Below are 23635 nucleotides of genomic sequence, written 5' to 3' on the forward strand. Positions count from 1 at the left end.
TAAATGGCATACATATTTTATGTGCAGACCTCTTTAGTTTAGACAGTTGGTGGAGTTGTTTACTTTTTTACTAACTGCAGTAACGGTTTGTGTGTAGCGCACTGTGATGTGGTTTACATCCAAATACAACACTTGCCTCAAAATACTTTTTAACTGCCTTTGCATCATCCCTTTAAAAATCACAGCTCTTTCTTGTTTGTGATGCTGACTTCAGTTGGAAACCTCTTCTTCAGAGATGCTGCCTCTGCATCATGTTGTCTCTCAGAGGTACACTTTATTCAGAATTCATTATTAGCCTTAACTTTATTTTCAAAGTTCTCTCACTCTCCTGTCTTAACACATTTCTCTACAAGTATTTATTATTTAGAAAGCAAAACGCAACAATTTCAAAGGTGCCTACTGTCAGATTTCCCTTATTTGCACATAAAAGACTTGGATAATAATTTTCCATATAAAACTCACTAGACTCCTGCTAGGGCTCCAACTTATTGGGTATGCATTTTATTTTATTCCTCTCTGAACATATTTGGGAGTTATACATCGGTCACAGTGTTAACACAGTAAGCAATGCACTTCTTCGCTTCTTCAGTTTCACTCTGAACACTGCACAGCTGACATGACAGGTGTCATGACATGGTTGTTGGTGCCAGTTGGACTCATCTGAGTATTTCACAAACTGGTGATCTACTGAGATTTTCCTGCACAACAGTAATTCAAATAATCTTTCACTGCAACCAAGGTATGCAGAAGAGCACCTCTGAATGTAGAGCATATCAAACATTAAACCAGATGGGCTCCAGCAGCAGAAGACCACACAAGGTGCCACACCCATCAGCTAAAAACAGGAAACTGAGTCTACAGTTCACATGGTCTCGTCAAAACTGTAAAACAGATGATTGTGAAAATGTTACCTGGTCTAATAAGATTTGAGATGACAAGGTCAGAATTTGGCATAAACAGCATGAAAGCATGGATCTAGCCTGCCTCGTATCAAAAGCTCAGCCTAGTGTAATGGTGTGGGGGATGTTCTCTTGGCACACTTTTGGCATCTTACTACCAAGTGAATATGGTTTAAATGCCACAGCTTAGTGTACTTTTGTTGCTGACCAAGTCAATCAATTTATGACAACAAGGTGTCACAGAATCTGCAATAAAGAGCGTGCAGTTCACAACAATAGTCCTCTCAAGTCATCTTATACTTTAATATATAGCAGAGGTTTCGGCGACCTTCAGCATCAAAAGAGCCAATTTAACTCTTCCTACCAAATAATTAGAATTTAGAAGAAAAAGAGTAGTACACTGCAGTGACAGGGGACAGGCGGGAAGATGACCAATGTAAATTAATAGGATAAATTAATACATATACCATATGTATGGTATATGGTTAACCCTATTCCAAACCCATGGTTTGCAAGCCACATGTGGCTCTGTAGTTGCAAAAGAGCCACATGTGGTGTGCGAGCCGCAGGTTGCCAAAGAAGAAGAATTTTATGTATTTAAAAAGAGGAAAAATCCCACAAACTGTGAGCTATATCCAACTTTTACAAGTTCGAAAATAAGCTTCAATGATGTTGAATCAAATATTCAAACATCAATATTGTACTCTATATACAGTAATCAGCTCAGTGCCTGTGACAATAACACTGACTAGACCAATTTGTCACAGTAAATTTAAACAAAAGGGGAAAAAGAGAAAAGATTGAACAGTCACACAGATATCTGGAATTCAATACTTTCATATTTGTGTCTCCCTGCAGCCTACGCATCCATATACATTGATCTGATATATCAGTCTCTGTACACATGACATGTCTGGACATTTTAAGTTAGTCATCCAGAGCGCATCTACAGGGAGTGCAGAATTATTAGGCAAGTTGTATTTTTGAGGAATAATGTTATTATTGAACAACAACCATGTTCTCAATGAACCCAAAAAACTCGTTAATATCAAAGCTGAATGTTTTTGGAAGTAGTTTTTAGTTTGTTTTTAGTTTTAGCTATTTTAGGGGGATATCTGTGTGTGCAGGTGACTATTACTGTGCATAATTATTAGGCAACTTAACAAAAAACAAATATATACCCATTTCAATTATTTATTTTTACCAGTGAAACCAATATAACATCTCCACATTCACAAATATACATTTCTGACATTCAAAAACAAAACAAAAACAAACCAGCGACCAATATAGCCACCTTTCTTTGCAAGGACACTCAAAAGCCTGCCATCCATGGATTCTGTCAGTGTTTTGATCTGTTCACCATCAACATTGCGTGCAGCAGCAACCACAGCCTCCCAGACACTGTTCAGAGAGGTGTACTGTTTTCCCTCCTTGTAAATCTCACATTTGATGATGGACCACAGGTTCTCAATGGGGTTCAGATCAGGTGAACAAGGAGGCCATGTCATTAGTTTTTCTTCTTTTATACCCTTTCTTGCCAGCCACGCTGTGGAGTACTTGGACCCGTGTGATGGAGCATTGTCCTGCATGAAAATCATGTTTTTCTTGAAGGATGCAGACTTCTTCCTGTACCACTGCTTGAAGAAGGTGTCTTCCAGAAACTGGCAGTAGGACTGTGTCACGGCGAGTGAGGAGGAAATGAAGGAGGATCCAAACGCAGGCAGTAGTGGAGAAGTGAGGGTGGTTTATTGATCACAAAATAAGGACAAACAGCAAATGGAGCTCGAACTAAACTATACTGGGAAACAACTAAACTATAGCGCAGAAACCAGAACATGAACATGAAGCAGGGCGAGCAGAGGCAGACGATGGTAGACAGCAGGGTGAACACATGAGCGAGACACGGTGGTTACACAGACGGACCAACAACTACAAACACAGAAGACCAGTGTTGGGACTAACGCGTTATTAAGTAACGCGTTACAGTAACTACGTTATTATTGTGGTAACGAGCACGGTAACTAGTTATTATGCCAAAATCAGGAACGCGTTAGTCGTTACTGGGATTTAGATAGGGTCGTTACTCGTTACTTCGTGTGGTGGCTATCGCGGAGCTTCCACAGATTCAGTAACATTAGCAAGTGGTGGAGGCCAGCAGGTGGATGAGGGAGGAGAGACCCGAGGCGGCCCCCGGTCCGAGTGTGAACTGAACTTCAGGTAAGAAGTTATGACCTGCAGTCTATCTGGGTCAGATATGAACCAAGTTTAGGTGGAGTTTATTTTCGTTATTCTGACTTTTTCGTACTGCGTGCTAGCTAGCATGACAGAGTTTCTATACAGCTGGGTGGGTGCTATGATGTTAATGATATTGAACTTTATTTTGTTCATAAGTTATTAGAGTTGCCAACCGTCCCGTCTGGTATTCAGAGAAAATATTACGCGTTTCTTATTGAGGTGAAAAGGAACAGTTTGTCCCGTAATTCAGCTACAATGAAAAAGACACAAAGCTGGATTTATTCTGTGTTTACGCTGCACAGCTGCCTCTTCTTCTCTCATTCTCCCCCCTCCCTCTCCTGTTTCTACTTCAGTCATGAAAACTGATCAATGATCAGCTGATCGGCTCTCTTGTTTGTTTATCGCTCACTTTGCGCCGAAAGAGGAAACCAGCGGATGTGGCGCTAGACAACAGCAGCACGTTTAAGCTTGATCAGCTGTTGTTAGAATTTATTTAATATTAATTTCTAGTATCAGCTGATGTTTGCTGGAGCCACAGCTGTAAAGCTGCTGGTCATGATATCGGTTTGGTTATCTGGTGAGAGGGAAACATGAAGATGAAACCAGGAGATGTCCTTACTGAATCATCAGAGCTGAACAGGTGATGGAGAAACAGGTTTACCTTTTAGGTGACATGAATGAGTTGAAGGGAAGTTACCGGTATGAACTGTTTCTGAGAGACAAATAACCCCAGGATCCTTTTTTAGGTAGCTGACAGCTGGTAACTGTGCAGGGGTGGAAGGAAAGGAAATACTTTTCTTTCTTATTCTCATTTAAAATGCCTAGCTTTTAAAAAATAATTATCTGAGTCTTACAACAAACAATTGATAGATTGATGCATATATACCATCAAAACAGTGTACATCACTGTCACAACAGCGTTTGTTGTGAGGCTTTATGATATTTGCTATAATGGTGGGCCAGTCTCTAGTCAAAATGCCCGGGCCAATTTTCTGTCCCAGTCCAGCCCTGTATGCAGCTCATCTGCAGTCTGGTGTTACCTACATCTTCCTATTCAGAAGGCAGAATTTCAGAGTTCTGAGTACAATTGAAAGCACCACGACTGCAGTTTTTATGTTGGATGTAAAAGGCGCACATGACGCTGTGACGTAGGCTAGAATCATGGCAGCAGTCAATGACGGTCCAGGCGTGGGATTTCTCTCCTGGAAATGTGCACATTATCTTTTTCTTTCTATTGGTAGGTGGCACAGTGCACTTGTGGCAAGTAAGCAAGCTAGAAGACTGGCAAAGTTATGGAAGAAACACATTAACAAGAGAATTCTGAGTAAAACCAAAGTTACTTTCCCTAGTAACTAGTTACTTTGAAAGTAACGAGTAACTTGAAGTAACTGAGTTACTTTTGATAGAAGTAACTAGTAATGTAACTAAGTTACTAATTTAAAGTAACTTACCCAACACTGCAGAAGACACACCTTAAATACACTCAGAGAATCACAGGGAGATTACACACAGGTGGGAGACACAGCTGGGAGTCATTAACGAGACGAGAGGTAAAACTGAACACTCACATGAGACGCAGACCTTCACAATAAAACATCACACGCAGGCTCGACATCGAGAGACAGACAGGAAATGACATATGAAACTAAACCCACATCTTAAACCCAGATATACAGAAACATGGAACATTAATAATAGACATCATCTTTGATGATACCAGCCCAAACCAGTACTCCACCTCCACCTTGCTGGCGTCTGAGTCGGACTGGAGCTCTCTGCCCTTTACCAATCCAGCCACGGGCCCATCCATCTGGCCCATCAAGACTCACTCTCATTTCATCAGTCCATAAAACCTTAGAAAAACCAGTCTCGAGATATTTCTTGGCCCAGTCTTGACGTTTCAGCTTGTGTGTCTTGTTCAGTGGTGGTCGTCTTTCAGCCTTTCTTACCTTGGCCATGTCTCTGAGTATTGCACACCTTGTGCTTTTGGGCACTCCAGTGATGTTGCAGCTCTGAAATATGGCCAAACTGGTGGCAAGTGGCATCTTGGCAGCTGCACGCTTGACTTTTCTTAGTTCATGGGCAGTTATTTTGCGCCTTGGTTTTTCCACACGCCTGTCAAGTCCTTCTTTTGACCCATTTTGCCAAAGGAAAGGAAGTTGCCTAATAATTATGGACACCTGATATAGGGTGTTGATGTCATTAGACCACACCCCTTCTCATTACAGAGATGCATATGCTTAATTGGTAGTAGGCTTTCGAGCCTATACAGCTTGGAGTAAGACAACATGCATGAAGAGGATGATGTGGACAAAATACTCATTTGCCTAATAATTCTGCACTCCCTGTAGAAGGAGCACATGCTTATTTACTTTAAAAAGCTGCTATTCAGGACAGCTGCCAGAAAGTGAAAGAGAATATGTAATGGCCTTTATAACTGGAAACCTACCCCTGATACCTTGACATTTGCAAAGCAGAGGATAGATGCTCTTCGTAGCCTCCTGGTCTTTCACTCAGATTCTCATCTCAGCTAGCACATATACTGTATATTTTGTCAACCTAGAATGGAAAAAAGTGTGGATAAAGGCCTTCAAATGCATAGCACACTTGCAAATATTCAGTGCAGCATTTGTCAGGTTAACCTCTAACATTTACATGGGCAAAAATCAATTCAGTGATTTATTTTTTTTATGACTGACACTATTTCATAGCATTTGAAAGACCAGTTGGAAGGGCAAAATATGCTCCATCAACCGAGGATTCAAAACATTCTTGGAAAGGTTTTTCAATAACTGGCAGGCAGCTACAGATATTTTTAACCCTGTTATTTCCAGTTGAATACCATCACATCTATCTACTTCAGTGACACTGATGGAATACTGATGAAGTAAAAGTTTATATCACTTTAATTGCACAAACCATTATCATACTATGTTTGACTCATGTCAGAAAATTCTGATGGCTAGATTAGATTTTGGACTCACAGGAATATTCAGAAACAAACCAAACAGATTTGTGTGAACTGAGTGTCTTTTGATAATTTCTATCCATCCATCCATCCATTTTCTTCCGCTTATCTAGGGATGTGTCCCAGGGGCAGCAGCCAAAGCAGAAAAACCCAGACCTCCCTCTCCCCAGCCACCTCGTGGTCCTGAGTCTGTGACTGAGTGTTTATGTTTTCGAATTTTAATATTCTTTTCTTCGGTTTATTCTGGCTATATTTTGGAGTGCTCCAGTTCTCTGGTTTTGCCTTTATGTCTTCACTGTGTTTCACGCCCCTTGTCTAGGGTTCTTGTCTAACGTCTCCTGTCTCCCCTTGTCAAGTCCGTGTCTCTGTGTTATGTTTACAGGTCTTGAGTTCAGTTGTGTGTTTCCTGTTTTATTTTGTCAGTTCTTGTCCCTCGTCAGTCGTGTCCAAATTCATGGGCTGCATCCTCCTGAGGACCCAGCCTTCGCGGTCTACGCGGTCTCCCACCAAACTATGCTTGTTTTGAGCGAGGGAATCCAACAACTACAACCAAAGCAGACGTGACGCCGGATCACCACCCGCTGACTCTCTCCCCCACCAATGTAGGACCGGTGCTAAGCAGGATTAATGTGCACAAGGCTGCAGGTCCTGATGGTATCCCTGGCCGCCTACAGGGAGGAGGTAGATCGTCTGGCTGAGTGGTGCGACACAAACAACCTGCTGCTCAACACCGAGAAGACTAAGGAGCTCATCGTGGACTACAGGAGGAATGCTGATCCACATCCACCCATGTAGATGGGTGGATCCATCTACATGGGTAGCTGTGGAGCGTGTGAGCAGCTTCAAGTTCCTGGGTGTCCACGTCTCCGAGGATCTCATCTGGACGACCAACTGCTCCAAGCTGGTCAAGAAGGCTCACCAGCGTCTCTTCTTCTTGAGGACTCTGAGGAAGAACCACCTGTCCTCAGGCATCCTGGTGAACTTCTATCGCTGCACCATCGAGAGCATCCTGACCAACTGTATAACAGTCTGGTACGGGAAGTGCTCTGCCTCGGACCGGAAGGCGTTGCAGAGGGTCGTGAAAACTGCCTTAAACTAAAACACTTATCTTAACTGCACTATTGTATAATTCTGTATAAACAATCATTCTGTACAATACGATAATTATAATTCTACAACTGTTTACAACTGTTTATAACTTGCATATTTCTGTATAGCTTTATATTTCTGTATAGTTTCATATTTATATCCTGTTCATAGCCTTTACATAGCTTGTATTCCCACTACAGCCTGTACATACTTATAGTTATAGCATATTCATAACATACCTTCATATTATATAGATACAAGGGCAAACAAGGGAACAGACCACAGTGGGGACACAGCTCACACAAATCCAGATAAAGGAAGCCAAAATGAACATGACTATTAAAATAAAACAGGAAGTAACAAACACTGACACCCAGGATAGGACACACGGGCTAGACACTGGGGCAGGGGAGAAACAGGCATGAACAGAACAGAAATCAAGAATTATAATTAACAACTTAGATAGTGGAAGGTGAAATGTTCAGAAACTGGAACATTACATATTTCGGGAATCCAACATCATTCTCTTAAACTATACAAAAATAAGTCCAGAACCAAAACTCAAAACCTGGATCAAAGACCCAGGACCATGACGTAATGATTCAAAACACACTGCCAGTGCAATAAAAGCACACCTGGATACAAAAAAATACTCAGCAGAGCACTAAAGGTCATGGTTTGGCCTCCCCAGGAGAATGGGACAAATTGCAGCCAACATCCAAAACAGGGCTTTGAATGTCCTTCAAGAAAGCTGAAGACCAATTAAAGAAATTACAAGAAAGCTTGCCTAAGAGAATTGTACAAACTCTTATTTATTTTTATTTCCCTTACACATTGCATTTTCATGTATTTTTGCATATTTTATTTAATCATTGCACTTATATACCATTTTAATTGGCAAAATATAAAGAAACAAGAGAAGACTTGAGACTTTTGCACAGTACTGTATTTCTCTGTTGACTTTCAGTGCTCAAAATAGGCAATATCTATTGTATACAGTACTTCAAAAAATCCGTGATTATATGGCACTTCTTATCTGACACTGAGAATGACTTACACTGAATGATAAATGTCTTGACTTGATCATAATCACATAGAAGCTGTATTTGTCTAATTGATACAATATACTCTGACCTAAGGTTGAGCAGCACAGTTTCATCATTATCATTTCAGTCAAGACCCTCACAGTAAAGCAAATACTATTATTTTCTTTTACAGTCATTCATAATTGTGGGCCTTCTCTGAGCATACATGAAAAGATGCAGGAGCAAGTCTCCAGCACAGAACAGAGCAGCCTTCAGTGAAAACAGACATGACAGTGATTAAGTCAGACACAGCACTAAATGAGAAGCAGGGGTAAAGGCAAGTAGCACAGTAGCTTTCAGAAGCACCAGAAGGCAAACAGCTGATATAGGTTGGCACTGAAATCAGCTGACTTTTGGCATCGTGGCTGGACTTTACCTCTAGGTCTACCTTTACAACTGCTATCCTGGATTGGTGTCAAGCTCTGCTATGACATGGATTTTGCATCACCATCATAGGGATTTCATCAAATCAATACATTTGATAGACTTTGATACCAAAACTCCCTGGGACTGCAGTTCTTTCAGCATATGCCTATGGGCATAAGTGTTCTAGACAGTTTTTTGGCTCATAGACAGAGGTGTAATACTTTCCAAGAAGGGCCCTTTGTTCTGTGGCATGTTGCCTGAGGTGTAGTCAAAGTCCAACTTATTTGCATGACAACTGATATGTTTTGGGCACGAGTGACTAATTGTCAAGTGGGATATAACAGAGTCAAAGCAGAGTTTGGCCTTACCAAGTTAGATCTTTAGGCAGATAAGAATTTCTATACAATATATTGCTAATATTGCTTCCAAGGCATAAGATTGATTGGAGTTTGAATAAACTCAAATTTATTTTAGAAAGTAAAGGCTTCCGTTATTTTTCTATGTTGAAATACATTGCTGAAGCACATAACAACAGGCCAGGACAAACATGACATATTTTAAACTCTCAGTGTTCTGCTAAAATGTTCTTTTTTTAATGTCTTCTAACCTTTATTTGAACTGAAAATGATGACAGTTTTTCCAAGAAATAGCCTACTTTGTGGGAAATTATAGTCAGATTTCATGCTAAATGTAATAAGTGCTGGTACAAGTGAGATGCGTCTGCAGGAAGAGAACCAATTTCTGACTTGAATTCATCTATAGCATCACACTGCAATTCAAAATAAGGCCTCAGCTGAATTTATTCATACAGTAAAGCCTCGGAGAGACCAGATCAAACATTTAACTGATGCTTGCCATGTCTGATACAGCTGCTGAGGGGAAAAAGGATAACTGCATTACTGTTAGGAAATACATGCTGTGTAAATGGCTGAGAGAACTTAACCAAATGAAATTTCCTTTGATCTAAATTCCAAAAGTGGTTCTGTGCACGCAGAATAATCTTGTCTTGGCTGATATTAATGTTTTATTAGCTGCCCAAGCTTTGTTCTTACTGTGAATGGGCATTATCTTGTCGTATGAAAAGAACCACTTCTAATCCAAAAATGAAGTTAGTGCCATTGGTATTCATATCGTGAACCTCACATTACTGTTTAAATAAGTCTTTAGAATCCCAGTTTTATCATTCTGGAAAGCCATTTTCATAATAATAAATAGAATCTCTACCACAAAGCTGGAAAATGTATGGGGTTTGTATCTGGAGAGGAAACTGGCACTTTTGTGATCGGACTGTTACAGTGAATCTGGCTATATTATGGAGTTATCATATTCAAGTCCAGATGGTTTGAGTAATGATAGTTAGTGAAGTATATACACATGCAGTTTTAATAAGGACTGTCAAGCAGATACCTAAATGATACAGAAAAGAACTTGAACACCATCCAAAATCAGCTTAACCTTTTAAAGTGAATGCATTGTGTTATGAAGGCACCTTTTAAGATTCACACTGTCTTTTGTACAATTTTGCAAAAAGAGGATGTGATCTTTTTCCCATTTATTCCTGTCACAATCTGTTAGTAGGAACTCAAGCGCAGAGCGGTTAGATGTCTCCAAAAACAGTTTATTTACAGCACCAGTGCACGATATATACAGTGAAGGGAAATCCAAACTCCAGGGAATCACGGGGAAGCTCTCTCACACTCGCTCACGTCTTCTTGCCCAAACTCACACACGTTCACACGGCAGGGAGGTCACAGGTCTGGGAAGGAAAGTCTGTAGCAGAAGAAAAGGGAAGTCACTCACAAATCACAAGGCACAGGTTCACAGGAGCTGGGAGAATCACTAACGTCTGTAGTACAATCATCCAGCGACGAGAGGATCTGTGTTCCCGCCTCAAACAGTGATCCTATAGGTGATGACAGCTGATTGTTGTCAGGTGTGTGGGCCAAGGGCGGGAGCCCACAGTGAGCTCCGCCCAGGCAGAGAGGGAGATTGAGAGAGAGAAAACCAAACAACACATGTAGCCTTGTGGGGCCAGCCGGGCAGGCACGGAGACCATGACAATTCCACTTTTTGTATCTCATAATAAATTGTGTTAGATTATTAAACAAACCCTCAAATAAAACAAAAGCAGCACAAGCAAACATAAAAAAATACAATTTTAAATGATAGTCCATATTTTAAATTTAATCATGTTTTATACTCATATAGTACTAAACCGCAAACCTACCAACGAGTCACCCACACACTTACAGAGCAAGCCCTAACAGGCGTTACTGCCTGGCACCTGCCTCTTAATCCCAACTCTGAGTACTGAGCTGGTTTTGTGGGATTATTTTCATCGCCTATTGTTCTGTCTTTGTTGCACAGACATGACAAGCAATGGTTTCTCCTACCTTAGTAAGATTATTGTTCATGAAGCCAGTATCGGAAAGACACTGGACAAAAATGGATGGCAGAGTGGTGCGTTGAATTCTGCCAAAATGCATCTTGATAGTACTCAAACCTTGTGCTCTATGGAGATGAGATGAAAGTTCTTTGGATATGGATACGGTAAAAATAACATTTTGCTGGGGGTGGCAGTGTAATGTTGCAGGGAAGCTTTTCTGCTTCAGAGCCAGGGAGACTTAATATATTTTGCAGAAAACATGAATTCTCCCTCCTGCCAGAAAATCCTCGAGCTGAATATCATGTCATCAGTCTGTGAGTTAAAGCACAAACAAGTTATATGGCACAAAAATAATCCCAAACATAAGACTAAGTACATGTCTATATGGCACAAAAAAAGGTTTAAACTAAAATTTTCAAACAGAAGAGTCAAAGTTCAGCCCTGAACTTGGACCTGAAAATAACAGTTCACGCTTGCATGGCCCAAAACTCACAGCAAAGTCAGACTGAAAAGTGTTTTGTTTAAGATGATCCTGCTGCTCAGTTCCAACTAAGCAACTCATTAAATTAAGTACGTAAATAAGTTAACAACATAACTTTCTCCACAGCCATGATTTTGTATTGAGTTCACTTTTAGCTTCACTACAATCAGTTATTATTTAAACCCTGATTTTTCATTTCCCCAGGTCGCCTTTGGCAGAATTTGTTCGAAGATCTGAGAGAATTCCCCCTTCACTACTCTCAAAGAGTATTTTTGAAAAGCTAAACTCCTACCTATAAGAAGAGAAGTAAAAGTGACAGGTGCGTGCAGCTTTTGCTATTGTTGTGTATGAGCTATAGGTTGTTATTGGGGTAAATAAAAGTAGGGTGCCAAAAAAAGATGCAAGGAAATGTGAAAATGACCTAATGATTGTATTTTAATATGTAGATACAATTTTAAAAGTCCAGACGAAGCTATTTTTGGCTGTTCCCTTATGACCCAAGAGATCTCTGCTGCAGATGAATCCACATGTTTGATTTGGCACAGATTTTACATTGGATGCCCTCCCACTGCTCCAAGCTTGTGACATGAACTGGGAGTACACTATTTCCTTTGGTCTCCTCTTTCGGATCTTTCATATATCGATGAAACCAGCATTAAAAGATAAAATGTGACTAAAATTAAAAAAAAAAAAAGATCAAGGCTTCCTCTGTATCAAAATCATTCATATATAGTTGACATTACATCTAGAGGCACAGTTTCTAATAGATATGTTTGTATCTAAATGCAAACTCATGGATGTAATAACCTGGCATATGTGGGCAGTCAGGTATGCAGCCATTCCAGTCTACATTCCAGGCTGTTATCTTCCATGTCCTCTTTCTGTAACACTTTAAGAGGCAAGCATGTGAAATGATTCATTTAAAAGCATGTGTATTCAGTGATGCAGTATTCAGTGAGCTTCTCAATTTGTGAGTCTCTGCAGCTGAAATGGCGGACCGAAGAAATAAACATGTTTACAGCCTGGTTGAAAGAAATGAAACTCAGACAAAAGGCTGTGTGACAGGTTAATATTCTCACACCTGGCACATGTAATTTATACTAAGGCAAACAGTTATGTCTTATTATAGACAAAATCATAAAATCTGTGCTTCTGAATTGTTTCACAACCAATCATTGATGAGTCCACCAGTCAAACCATTTCCTGGGTTTTCCATTGGATTCTTATTACCTTTTCTGCTGAAAAGTAAGCATTTGTGTATGTGAGCGGTGCATAATTGTAACGTTTAAGCATTTTTAAATACTTTGTAGTACATGTTTGTGCTACTGAACAGTTGCCTCAAGGTGTTTTATATTGTATTGTATTGTATTGTGTAAATCTGTACTGTACATCGTGTATTTGTTAGACTCTAAAATTAAGTCTAGGGCAACGCCTTCAGGTTGCATATAATAAGCACTCACCCAGTCACTTTTCTAGGCCAATTCCCACAGCACCAAGGAGTTTGCCAGGTCTGTCACGTCAACGGTCACAGCTTCTGTCCTAATGTAGCCAAATAAAAAGCTTGACTGCTCACCAGTCTGTCCTCAGCTCATCCTGTCAATTAAGACTACAAGCCTCAGGGAACTCGTGACAAACAAAAGAATCTGTGCTGCTAACAGGCTGTTACTGAAAACCAGTTTTTTATGTAGCATCTCAATCAAAACGCACTTTAAATCTCATCTCGGCAAAAGTCTTCTTTTTGTCTTTTTTCTTTGTCACAGGAAGCCCGGGTCAAAATGTAGTTAATCTTATCAGTGACTAAACACTCAAATTATCTTCTATTGTACTGACTGTAAAGGAGGTTAACAATGTCTGACCTTTGAATGGGAAAGTAATCATATGGTATGTATGTAAGGACAAATCAATCAAATTGTGAGAAAGCTTTGGAAAAGTGATGACAGAAATACACTTTTGTGGGTCAAGAGCATATTTTGGGTTTCTCTCCAAAGTCTATTATCACAATATATTATTTTTACTTGAGCACATCGACACTCAGCCCACATGAAACCTCTGGAAAAGATAGTGTAGCAATGTGAACTCTTCCTAGGGGTGCATTCAGCGAAGACAATGAAACCTCTGTTACACAATTGATGCTAAAATTGTAAGTAACACAGTCATCTCCCTGAGGTATGCATACTTTCCAGTAAATTCAGCACTGCAGCAATCATGTCAGATTAGCAGAGTCCTTGAAACAGCTGGATATAAAACCTCATGAGCTTTAGGAGTTAAGTGGCTAGTTGTCCAACACCATCTCACCCTACTACAGCTACCAAAACATAAATAAAACATAAACCCAATATGAAAAAGTGCTTAAAAACAAACATGTAACTGTTTTTTTTTTCATTATCATTGCAGTGGATCATCTTAGTATGTTTATTGACAATTGGGGTTTTTTGTGGTGATTTACCCAGAGGTAATTAAGGCCTGACTCTGAAATTCTCCTCAGCTCTGCAGAATGTTTTAATATCTTTTATCTAACTGTTTTGCTTTTCTGTCTCACAGCTTCTTTGTTATGGTTCACCTTTACCGCTCCCATGGCTGTATTTTCTACCCGAGCAGGCAGCTGTGTACACATCAGCTAACTGTCTGGAGTATTTAGCAGTTAAACCACCTGGTATTTTCTTCCAGAGCTAACTGTGACTAAAATAAGATGAATAGAAGGAATACTGTGATTAGATGTTGCAGTTAACTTGCATCTGCCCTGTAAATGATTTACAATGCTGGTCTGTGAAAGGATTTCTTTTTCTTTCTTTCCAGATTTTCTGCAAAATGCTGGCACATTTTCACAGTTTGCATCTTTGTTTTTTAATTCTTTAACAAACTCAACATGTGACTATTGACACTCACTGAGCTAATACTAAGATGCAGCTGAGTTTTGGATAAGTGTCTGCTCACTTTTGCAGTAATATCCAAGTGGGAAGAACGTGAAGCACCAGAGTGAAGTATTATTGTATGTAGTTTCCTCAGGTTACATTTCCCAAAACTAGCTGGAAGTTAACCTTAGCGAATCACCACCTTATCATGGTAGAAAGGCTTGTGTATCACAGTGATCCCCAGGGCCTGCAGTATGTTGTTGGGTCTTCCAGGGTAAACTAGTCCTAAATGAGTGGGCCAAACAAAGAAGGATTCACATGACCTCTTTGAAAAAAATGAAAAAAATCCAGAGACCAGTTTACCTGATCTGGGACAGGAATACCAGGGCCCCACCTGATTAAATGGTGTTATGTTATTGGACTTCTGTGATAATCATGGCCATCTACTGATCACCACCTGGTGGTGATGGTGGAGGTGGTGATCTGGTGGTGGAAGAGGATGCTGCACAGGCCTGATGCACCCAAACATATAGTGACTGAGCTGAGAGTGCCTGGCAGAGGCCCTTTCTCTAAGATCTTTAATTCCCAACTCCAGCAGAACTTCAACAGTATTCCAAGAGAGGAGGAGGATATTGCATTCAAATGGACCATGTTCTGCCCCTCCATTGTTGAGCTGACTGCATGGAACTGTGGCTGCAAGGTGGTTGGTGCAGGTCGTGGTGGACATCAGAGGTGAAACAAGCATTCAAGCTGAAGGAGTCCTACTGGCCTTGGTAGGGATCAGGTAACAGCAAGAAAAGTGGATGTTACTCTGGCAATAGCTGAAGCAAAAAACTGGTGTATGGGAAGAGTTTGGTGTTACAATGAAACAAGACAAGACTTCTGGTTAGTTTCAAAGCAATTTTGGCAAACTGTCAGGGAACTCAGGAGGGGAAAGTGGAGACCCACTTACACGGTGTGAAGTGCAGTAGGGATGCTGTTGACTTCAACTAAGGGTACAGTCATGCTGTGAAAGGAATACTTCGAGGACCTCCTTAATCCTGCTGTGGTGTTATGCTGTACACACCTCTTCAGCATCTGGAGAAGACATTCGACTACCTTGGGGTATCCTGTGGGAGGTGCTTCGGCAATATGGTGTCTTTTACTGGTGTCTGACCCATTGTTGTGAGCCATTTGGTCCCTGTACCACAGCAAAAGTTTGGTTTGAGTCAGACTGCTGGGTGACTCCGGGTGTGTGTGTACCACTTGCTATCCAGTCAAGAAATACACAAATGTCCCTGCTGGTTGTTATCACATCTGCCAGTTCTGCTCTTGGAAGGCTGCAGAGTTCATTTGCTTGACTGTACCTTTGTTCACAAATCAGTGTCGAAAGATCACCTGCAGAACTTACTGCTCCTATTCTAGCATCATTGAAATTTCAACATCAGGCAAATTCAAAATGAAAATTACATTCATTTGCTTAAATTAAGAAAGCCAGTAAATTACAAAACATCTTTTTTTTTTTCTTTTAAAGTTGCAACACTGCCATTTTCATAGAAACTGGTTAGCAGTTATATATTTTTTTTAACCAAAATAGGTTAATACATGTCAGTGTAGGGTTTTATCTTAATTTTAATGGTGGACAGTTGATAATTTAGGGGTCAGATGTGTTGAGCTTTTTTTCAGTAATCATAAATTGCTGTGCCTTTTGAGTAGTGCTTGTTGCATCTGCCAGTAATGACAGCCGTCACAATGCAATGCACAAGAGGGTCACTGGATTATTTATATACGTCTCTCTAAGTGGTGTACTTGCAAGTTGATCTGGTGGAAACTGATTTGTTCTGACAGCCTCTTAATGCGGCATCAGTCAGTCATCAGGGGATGTACTGACCACGTAACAACAGGACAACGCTGCCAGCAAGAACTTTATCCTTTTCTGGCTAATGCTATTTCTCCTAGGCTATCTTTTTCATTTCTGACATTGAGTTGTTTTTGTTGCTATGATTTGTTTTTGCATTAATACAAAACATGTTATAAAGTGCATGTACCAGACTATATTTTTGTAAAAAGAAAAACTGTTTTTTTTACTTTACAATTTCATTCTGAGCCAGTGTGATTCAATAAAATGTCAAACTAGCATATCAGTCTCAAACCTATGTGTCCCTTGAGGAAACGCCTCACCTTTTATTTTGAGGATACACCTGAAGTGATTGACATGTCAACACTATTCCCTGTCCCTAAAGACTCTGAGTGACACATTGAGAACAGAGAGACATCCATAAATAAAACCTGGTCATCGTCACAATTGTTTGTGAGTATCACAGCAACTTTTTTTTATAAAGACTGATTCATCTGATCTTCTCCCTCAGATCTCTTTTCAACTCTGTTGGTCTCCTACATTGGTTTGTATGCATCAAGGATGTAAGTTTCATTTATACCAGCGTGAATATTTGATGGAACTGATGAAGAAAAGACAGGAGAGAGCCAACCAAAAATCAAAACCTTTAGAAATAGAAACGAGAGGTAACAGGTTCAAGTTTCTGACATCCTTCAGAACACAGCTACTTACTTTGGCTTTCATGGTCTAACTCAAACCCACATTCAGTTTATTTTTTATTATTTTTGTATTTACAGGCACTTTTACAGTTCCAGCTCTCAGAGCAGAATTAATATTTGAACTTCTCTGCAGCTGTTCTTACTTTATTGTATATGTGTTAGGCCATGCGCAGAGCACCCTATTTCTTTTGTGTTGCAGGGCCTTCTAGATGAGCTGTCGCCTCCAATACTATCAGAAATAGATGGCAAGTTCAGTGGGATTGGTGTACTGAGCAAAGACCCGCACACAATTTCAAAGTACAGAAAAACATTAATTCATAAAAGACTGTCTGAGCCTGAGCAGGGAAGGAAATTTCCAGATTGTCAACTACTGTACATATGGCTTTTATTGCACGCACAGTGTTGACACTTCACATTGGAGTAATTTTTCTTTTTTATTTGCTTTTGTTTTTAATGAATCAACAGATGTTTACAACAGTGCCGTCACCTTTCCTTCTAGAAGAACGATTTTTCAGTCGTGCACTTCAGAATGTTGAGACTCTCAGAGAACACATTATTGTACAATTTCATGAAATTTAATAAAAGTCTTCATAAGAAAAAACACCCCATCCAAATCTTTTTTTTGTTCATCGTGTACCATCTGAATGCAAATGAATAACCACTCTTTGGAGAAACAGAATAACTGAATAAAAATTAAAGAACATGTAAAAATCTTCATGAAGGAGGAGAGGCCCACTTCTCACTCGTTACACACTTGCATCATGCTAAAAATGTTACTTTTTCCATGCCTACATGTTGAACCTGAAAACAATGACGTGGGCAATTCTTAATCACTGCTTACGCATGACTGATTAGTATTTTTCATCAGCATAAGGTTGTGAAAGGTCTGATAAACAACTCCTTCAACAGTGCTGTCATACCTGCAGAGTCATATCTTGCATTCTAATTAATGGCACTGCAGTAGTCAGCCTGCTTACCAAGCACAGAAATAAAAAAGGGGCCAAAGTTTAGTTAACTGAGTTGATATCATGAACTGATATTCAGTAAATCAGTTGCACTTTCAGATAATTACTGTATGTCCACAGGCTGTTACTGGTGATCCATGAAATTAGATATTTTTAATTGACCAGTGAGCTAAGCTAAGGTGTTTAATCATTCAAATCAGTGTGGTGGCAGAGAATTGTCATTTAGCTTTGAAGAAATTTAAGTGAAATTTGACTAGACCCCCACTGGCTAACTGAATAAATGCTGTTTAACTGCATGTTAATACAATGCAAACAGTGCATTTAGGCATATAGGCATTGTCCAGACGATCTGCTGAAGTTCAAACTGGGCATCTGAATGGGGAAGACTGCTGGCTGGTCTGTATTTTAGAGACTTCTGATCCATTGCACAGCCATCTCTAGGGTTTACAGATAATCTTCCCAAAAAGAGATGTACTTCATAAGGCATTTTCTCCAATTGTCTCCAGAGAGCAGCAGTTCTCTGTGAGAAAATATCTTGTTGATGTCAGAGTTCAGAGGAGAATGACTAGAGGGCACAGTAACCTAAGTAATCACTAATTACAACCAAGTTATGCAAAAGAGCATCTCTGAAACACAAAAGCGAGTAAGTAAGTAACTGAGGATGCAATTTAGGCTAACCAATATTGGACAAAAGAAGAAACAATAGATCAGGGGTGGGGGAACTCCGGGACTTAAGAGCTGATGTCCTGCAGGTTTTAGATGTGTCCTTGATCCAACACAGCGGATTTAAATGGCTAAATGACTTCCTCAAGATGTCTTGAAGTTCTCCAGAGGCCTGGTAATGAACTATTCATTTGATTCAGGTGTGTTGACCCAGGGTGAGATCTAAAACCTGCAGGACACTGGCCTGGAGTTCCCCAGGCCTCAAGGGCTGTAAATGATAATAGAAGAAAATGCTGTCTGGTGTAACAAGTTTCAATTTCTACTGTGACTTTAGGATGGTAGGGTCAGAATTTGCTGTAAACAGCATAAAAGTATGAATCCTTCCTGCCTTGTATCAATAGTTCTGGCTGCTGCTGCTGGTGTTGTAATATTTTGGGGGATATCTTCTTGGCACACTCTGGCCCTCTCAGTACTAGCTAAGTAAACACCAAAGTATTTTCAAGTATTGTTGCTAACCTTCTGATATCTGTTTCCAGCTGGATAATGTCCTATGTCACAAAGTTCACACTATCCCAAACTGATTTCTTGAACATGACAGTAAGATCACTGTACTCTAATGGCTTCCACAGTCACAAGACCCAAATAGCACCTTTGGGATGTGCTGGAATGAAAGATTCTCATCAGGATACATTTGCCAACAAATCTGGAGTATCTCATGTGAAAATGGACCAAAATAATAATAATAATAATAATAATAATAATAATAATAACTTACAAAATAGATATTTTTGCTTTCAACAGTTAGTGCATCAGTGGATATTGTTTTGCTTGTCTGCATGAAAAGTATGTATGCTTCCTTTTTTCTTTAATTCTCCAACAGTTTCGTTTTTTTCTAAACGTGCTTCAGTGAAAAGCAGACAGGGGACTGGATAGAAAATGTAGTAATTATGCTTAACTACATAGCGCCTATTTTGTGCTGATCAATACCAGAGATGGTATTGATCAGATTGATCAGATAATCTGATTACTTTTTTCAAGTAACAAGTAAAGTAAGGGATTACTATTGCCAAAACGGTAATTAGATTACCGTTACTTTCCCGTAGGAACGCTGCGTTACTGCGTTACTAAAACCGTGATTTTTTGCGAGAATGTCTCACGACAGTGACGTAAGCGAGTGCGCCGTTAGTGACAACAGCTGTGCGCAGATCAACAATGGATCACATATCGATTGTGGGAGAGAGTATGAGCGTGCAGCATTTAAAGCGTGGAAGTACTGACCTTACTTTGAGTTTGATTCCATAAAATGTGACAAAAACATTAGTGTCCGTTGTGCGTGGGAAGAAAACTTCTTTTTACAGCAAAAAAACCCCCTAAACTTCCAAGCAAGCACCGGGTGCGCAACGACGTAATGGGAAACTCACAGAGAAACTCGCGGATTCTTCAACTGACCGCGGCACACCTGCACCAGGGTAAACCTCCGCCTACCGCAGTCCTGCTTTACAGGTGAAAATAGAGCAACAGGACCGCTGAGTCTTTGACTTTATTTATTTTCTGCTGTGTTTTACTTGCATCTATTTGAAAGAGTGAGTGTAAACACAAAAAACATTTTATTTTATGTGCTGGAATGTGCAGAAAATAGGTTTCAATGTTAAACGAATTTATTCAAGTCAGAATGTTGCATATAATAAAATTTTTTGCTTGATGCATAAAGTTAAAAGATTAAAACTGATAAAACAAGTAAAAAAAAGAGACTTTTCCATTTGATTACATTTTGTATGATGGATTATGCAGAAAAAGTAGAATTGGGCTGAAAGATCTATCACTTTATCACCTTTTCAGGTTGTAAATCGTGTTTTTAAAAAGTAACTAAGTAACTAAGTAATTAATTACTTTTGAAAATAAGTAATCGGTAAAGTAACAGGATTACTTTTGGGGGGAAGTAATCAGTAATTAGTTACTGATTACTTTTTTCAAGTAACTTGACCAACACTGATCAATACTGAGAAGACCATCCATCCATTAGTTGATGGAAAATAGCTCAATAATCAAGTAAAACCTAGAACATTTTACATAGTATATAACAGTATTATATTTCTCTTTAAATGTGTAACTTTCAAATTACTCTCCAGGTTTTCCCAGTGAATGTAAAGTGTTTTACTAAGCACAACAATCTATGAATGATTTTAAATAATGCTCTTCTAGTCAACATTGGCGGATTATTTTAAATCTTCACTATCACTGTGCTACGGCTCAACACTTGCCACTCAGTCACTTTCACTATAAAGCAATAACTGCACCACTGAAGCTCTTGAAGGGTACATCATAGTACTTTTCATCTAGTGGTCATTAGACTTTCAAATAATGTGCTTGTTTATCATAATAGCCAAGGAGGACCCGGTCAGACAAGCTTGTTTATTTCTCCTTGTCTTTGGCTGAGTGTCCTCACTTGATAAATATCCCATTAACTCTTCTGTTCCACTTAGCAGTCTGGCCATGTGGGACTGGTTGGCCACACACAAACACAAAGGCAGTTTAACATGTTCACATTTATGTCTGCCACATGGGCCAGCTGCATCTATATTATTAGCTTTTGCTAATGATATAGATATTTCATATTTGCTTTTAACCGGCCACACCTGGCTTTGCTTAGGTATCTACTTTGCAGCATTGTGTAGCACCTCACAAAAGAACACTACAGCAGTGCTCTTTTATCATCTGAAAGAAAGAAAGAAATAAAAGGGGTAATTTACTTTTCATTCTACCCACAGTTTTGAAATATAAGGAGAAATTAATTTAGGCATTCTGTCACTTAAGTGCATCAAAGTCAGCACCAGCAGGAAATCTCAGTTTATTTATTCCACCTTTCTAGTTTCCATTGTGTTTCAAGAAAAACGTGTAGTGGTGGTGGGGGGGATGGTTCCTGTCAGGAAGAAAGGAAGAGTAGAAATCTTTAGTTATTTTCAGAGAGAAAACAGCACAGAAATGTCAATATTATGTTTCATAAAGAATGGTAAGATATAGACATATGTTGCATAAACTCTACAGGCTGTGGGCTTGACTTGTGTGTGGGTTATTGTGTTCCTGATGAATGATTGTTCCCTGCTGCCAAACAGTAAACTCTGTGGCTACCAGACGCAAACAAGGCTGAGTGGGGAGGCTTCCATCGGACTGTGTGTACTCAACAAGAATCAACAAGAGCAGCATTCACCATATTTTACTGCACATGAACAAAATAACAAAACCACACTGGGTCATATACTGTACTGGATATTTGCACTGGTGCTAGTGCACCTGTGTGTATAAATGCAAGATGTTCAACTCTTAGTTTATGAACAACACCCATCACAGGCAGCCTGCATGGTAAATGGTAAATGGCCTGCATTTGTATAGCGCTTTTCTAGTCATTAAGGACCCCAAAGCGCTTTACACTACATTCAGTCATTCACCCATTCACACACGCATTCACACACTGGCGATAGCAAGCTACATCGTAGCCACAGCTGCCCTGGGGCGCACTGACAGAGGCATCTTAGGCTTCAAAGGTGCAACAGTAAAAGTGCAAACCGTGAACTTTGACAGCCCCCCCTGGATTGAACCACATGGCACTTACAGTCAATATCACTAAAGCTGGGAAATTTACACCAAAATAATCCAGATAAATAATTAATAAAAATAACTAACACTAGTGGCCAAAGGAAGAAAATTTGTTTTTACATTAAGCTAACCTTTTAAAAGTGAACCTCTTAATGACAGGAACCTCCTGGCTCCTAAACAAGCCAGATTCAGTCCGGAAATGATTGAACCGTATATAAATACAATAGTAAACATATAGGGTAAGAACTGTTTATGGTAAAAAATACATCTACCTTCAGTACATCTATTCGCTATCATACAACAGCACTCTTTTTCATTTAATGCTAGGCAATGCTCATATATTACAGCATATTTTGTTCAACATATTCAAGTTCAATAAACACACAGTGAGAGGGCATATAAGCACATCTGACTACTTAATTAGACCATTTGTGTACTCATGGTTTAAATTTTAGCACCAGATAAATACTTAGCTTGTTGTAGTAAGCCTGCACCTGTCTCACAAACACTAATGTAAAAGCTTTATCACTCGGATACCAACAACAGATTGTTTGAAGGGTTGGGGGTGAGACCTGATTGCTAAGAGGAGCGCTGCATTGGTCTAAACCACTCAATTTAACACATGGGCACCAAAAATGTGCAATTTGAGCTGTTTCACATTGCCACCTGTACCTTGTTGATATGACTACACAATTATTGGCATGTAGTGCTGCATGCTGTTTTATGAACAGTAAATATTCTCTCCTATTTAATTAGTGTTAATCAAAAAAAATTGTAGCTGTTTTCACACTTAAAATGAGCTTAGACTGAGGTGGATATTTACATTTGGAGAAGATGGAATCACTGAAATGAAAAGCAAAGCTCGACTGACAACCATCTTTGTCAAGAAACATTATAGGACAGTGGTGAGTTTGAACTCTTAGTACACATCACATGATCATGATCTCTAACCTGCAGGGATATCTTTGAACTGAGTCTAGCGATTGGGGCGGACAATTCAAGTTACATAAGGGATGAAATATTTAGTATTCTTGGGATGTGCCATCGCAGTGGTGGTGTCATGCCCTGCATAGATGCACAAAGTTCACACAGACCCACACTGAGAACACCAGTGAAAATAGAAATGGAAATGCAATCCTACAGATCATCAAGTGCATTCATGTCTTCACTCTAGATGTGACTGAGCCGATGCCCGTATATATTATTGTTAAAGCTGCAGCTGTAAACATGTAAGGATGAATTTGAAAGGAAATGAATATTTTAGTTCTGCTTCCACACTTTGTCAGCACAGAACCAACTGTGACATTGGCTCCTTGTGTGACAGTTCAGTCTGACATATGTGGTCAGCATGCTTGGTAATAGTATTGATCTGATTGCATTTCCATTGGGCTGATGGCCATCCCAGTAAATGTGCATGTTTTTTTTTCCATGGAACTGCAGCAGCAGATCATTAGACCTCTCAGTGGGGCACCAACGCCCACAGACTCTGCCAGCAGAAGATTCTGTCACATTTC

Source organism: Mchenga conophoros, linkage group LG4, assembly GCF_057382185.1.
Source record: "Mchenga conophoros isolate Kocher_MC1m ecotype Shallow Benthic linkage group LG4, M_conophoros_male_GT1.1, whole genome shotgun sequence".
NCBI lineage: Eukaryota > Metazoa > Chordata > Actinopteri > Cichliformes > Cichlidae > Mchenga > Mchenga conophoros.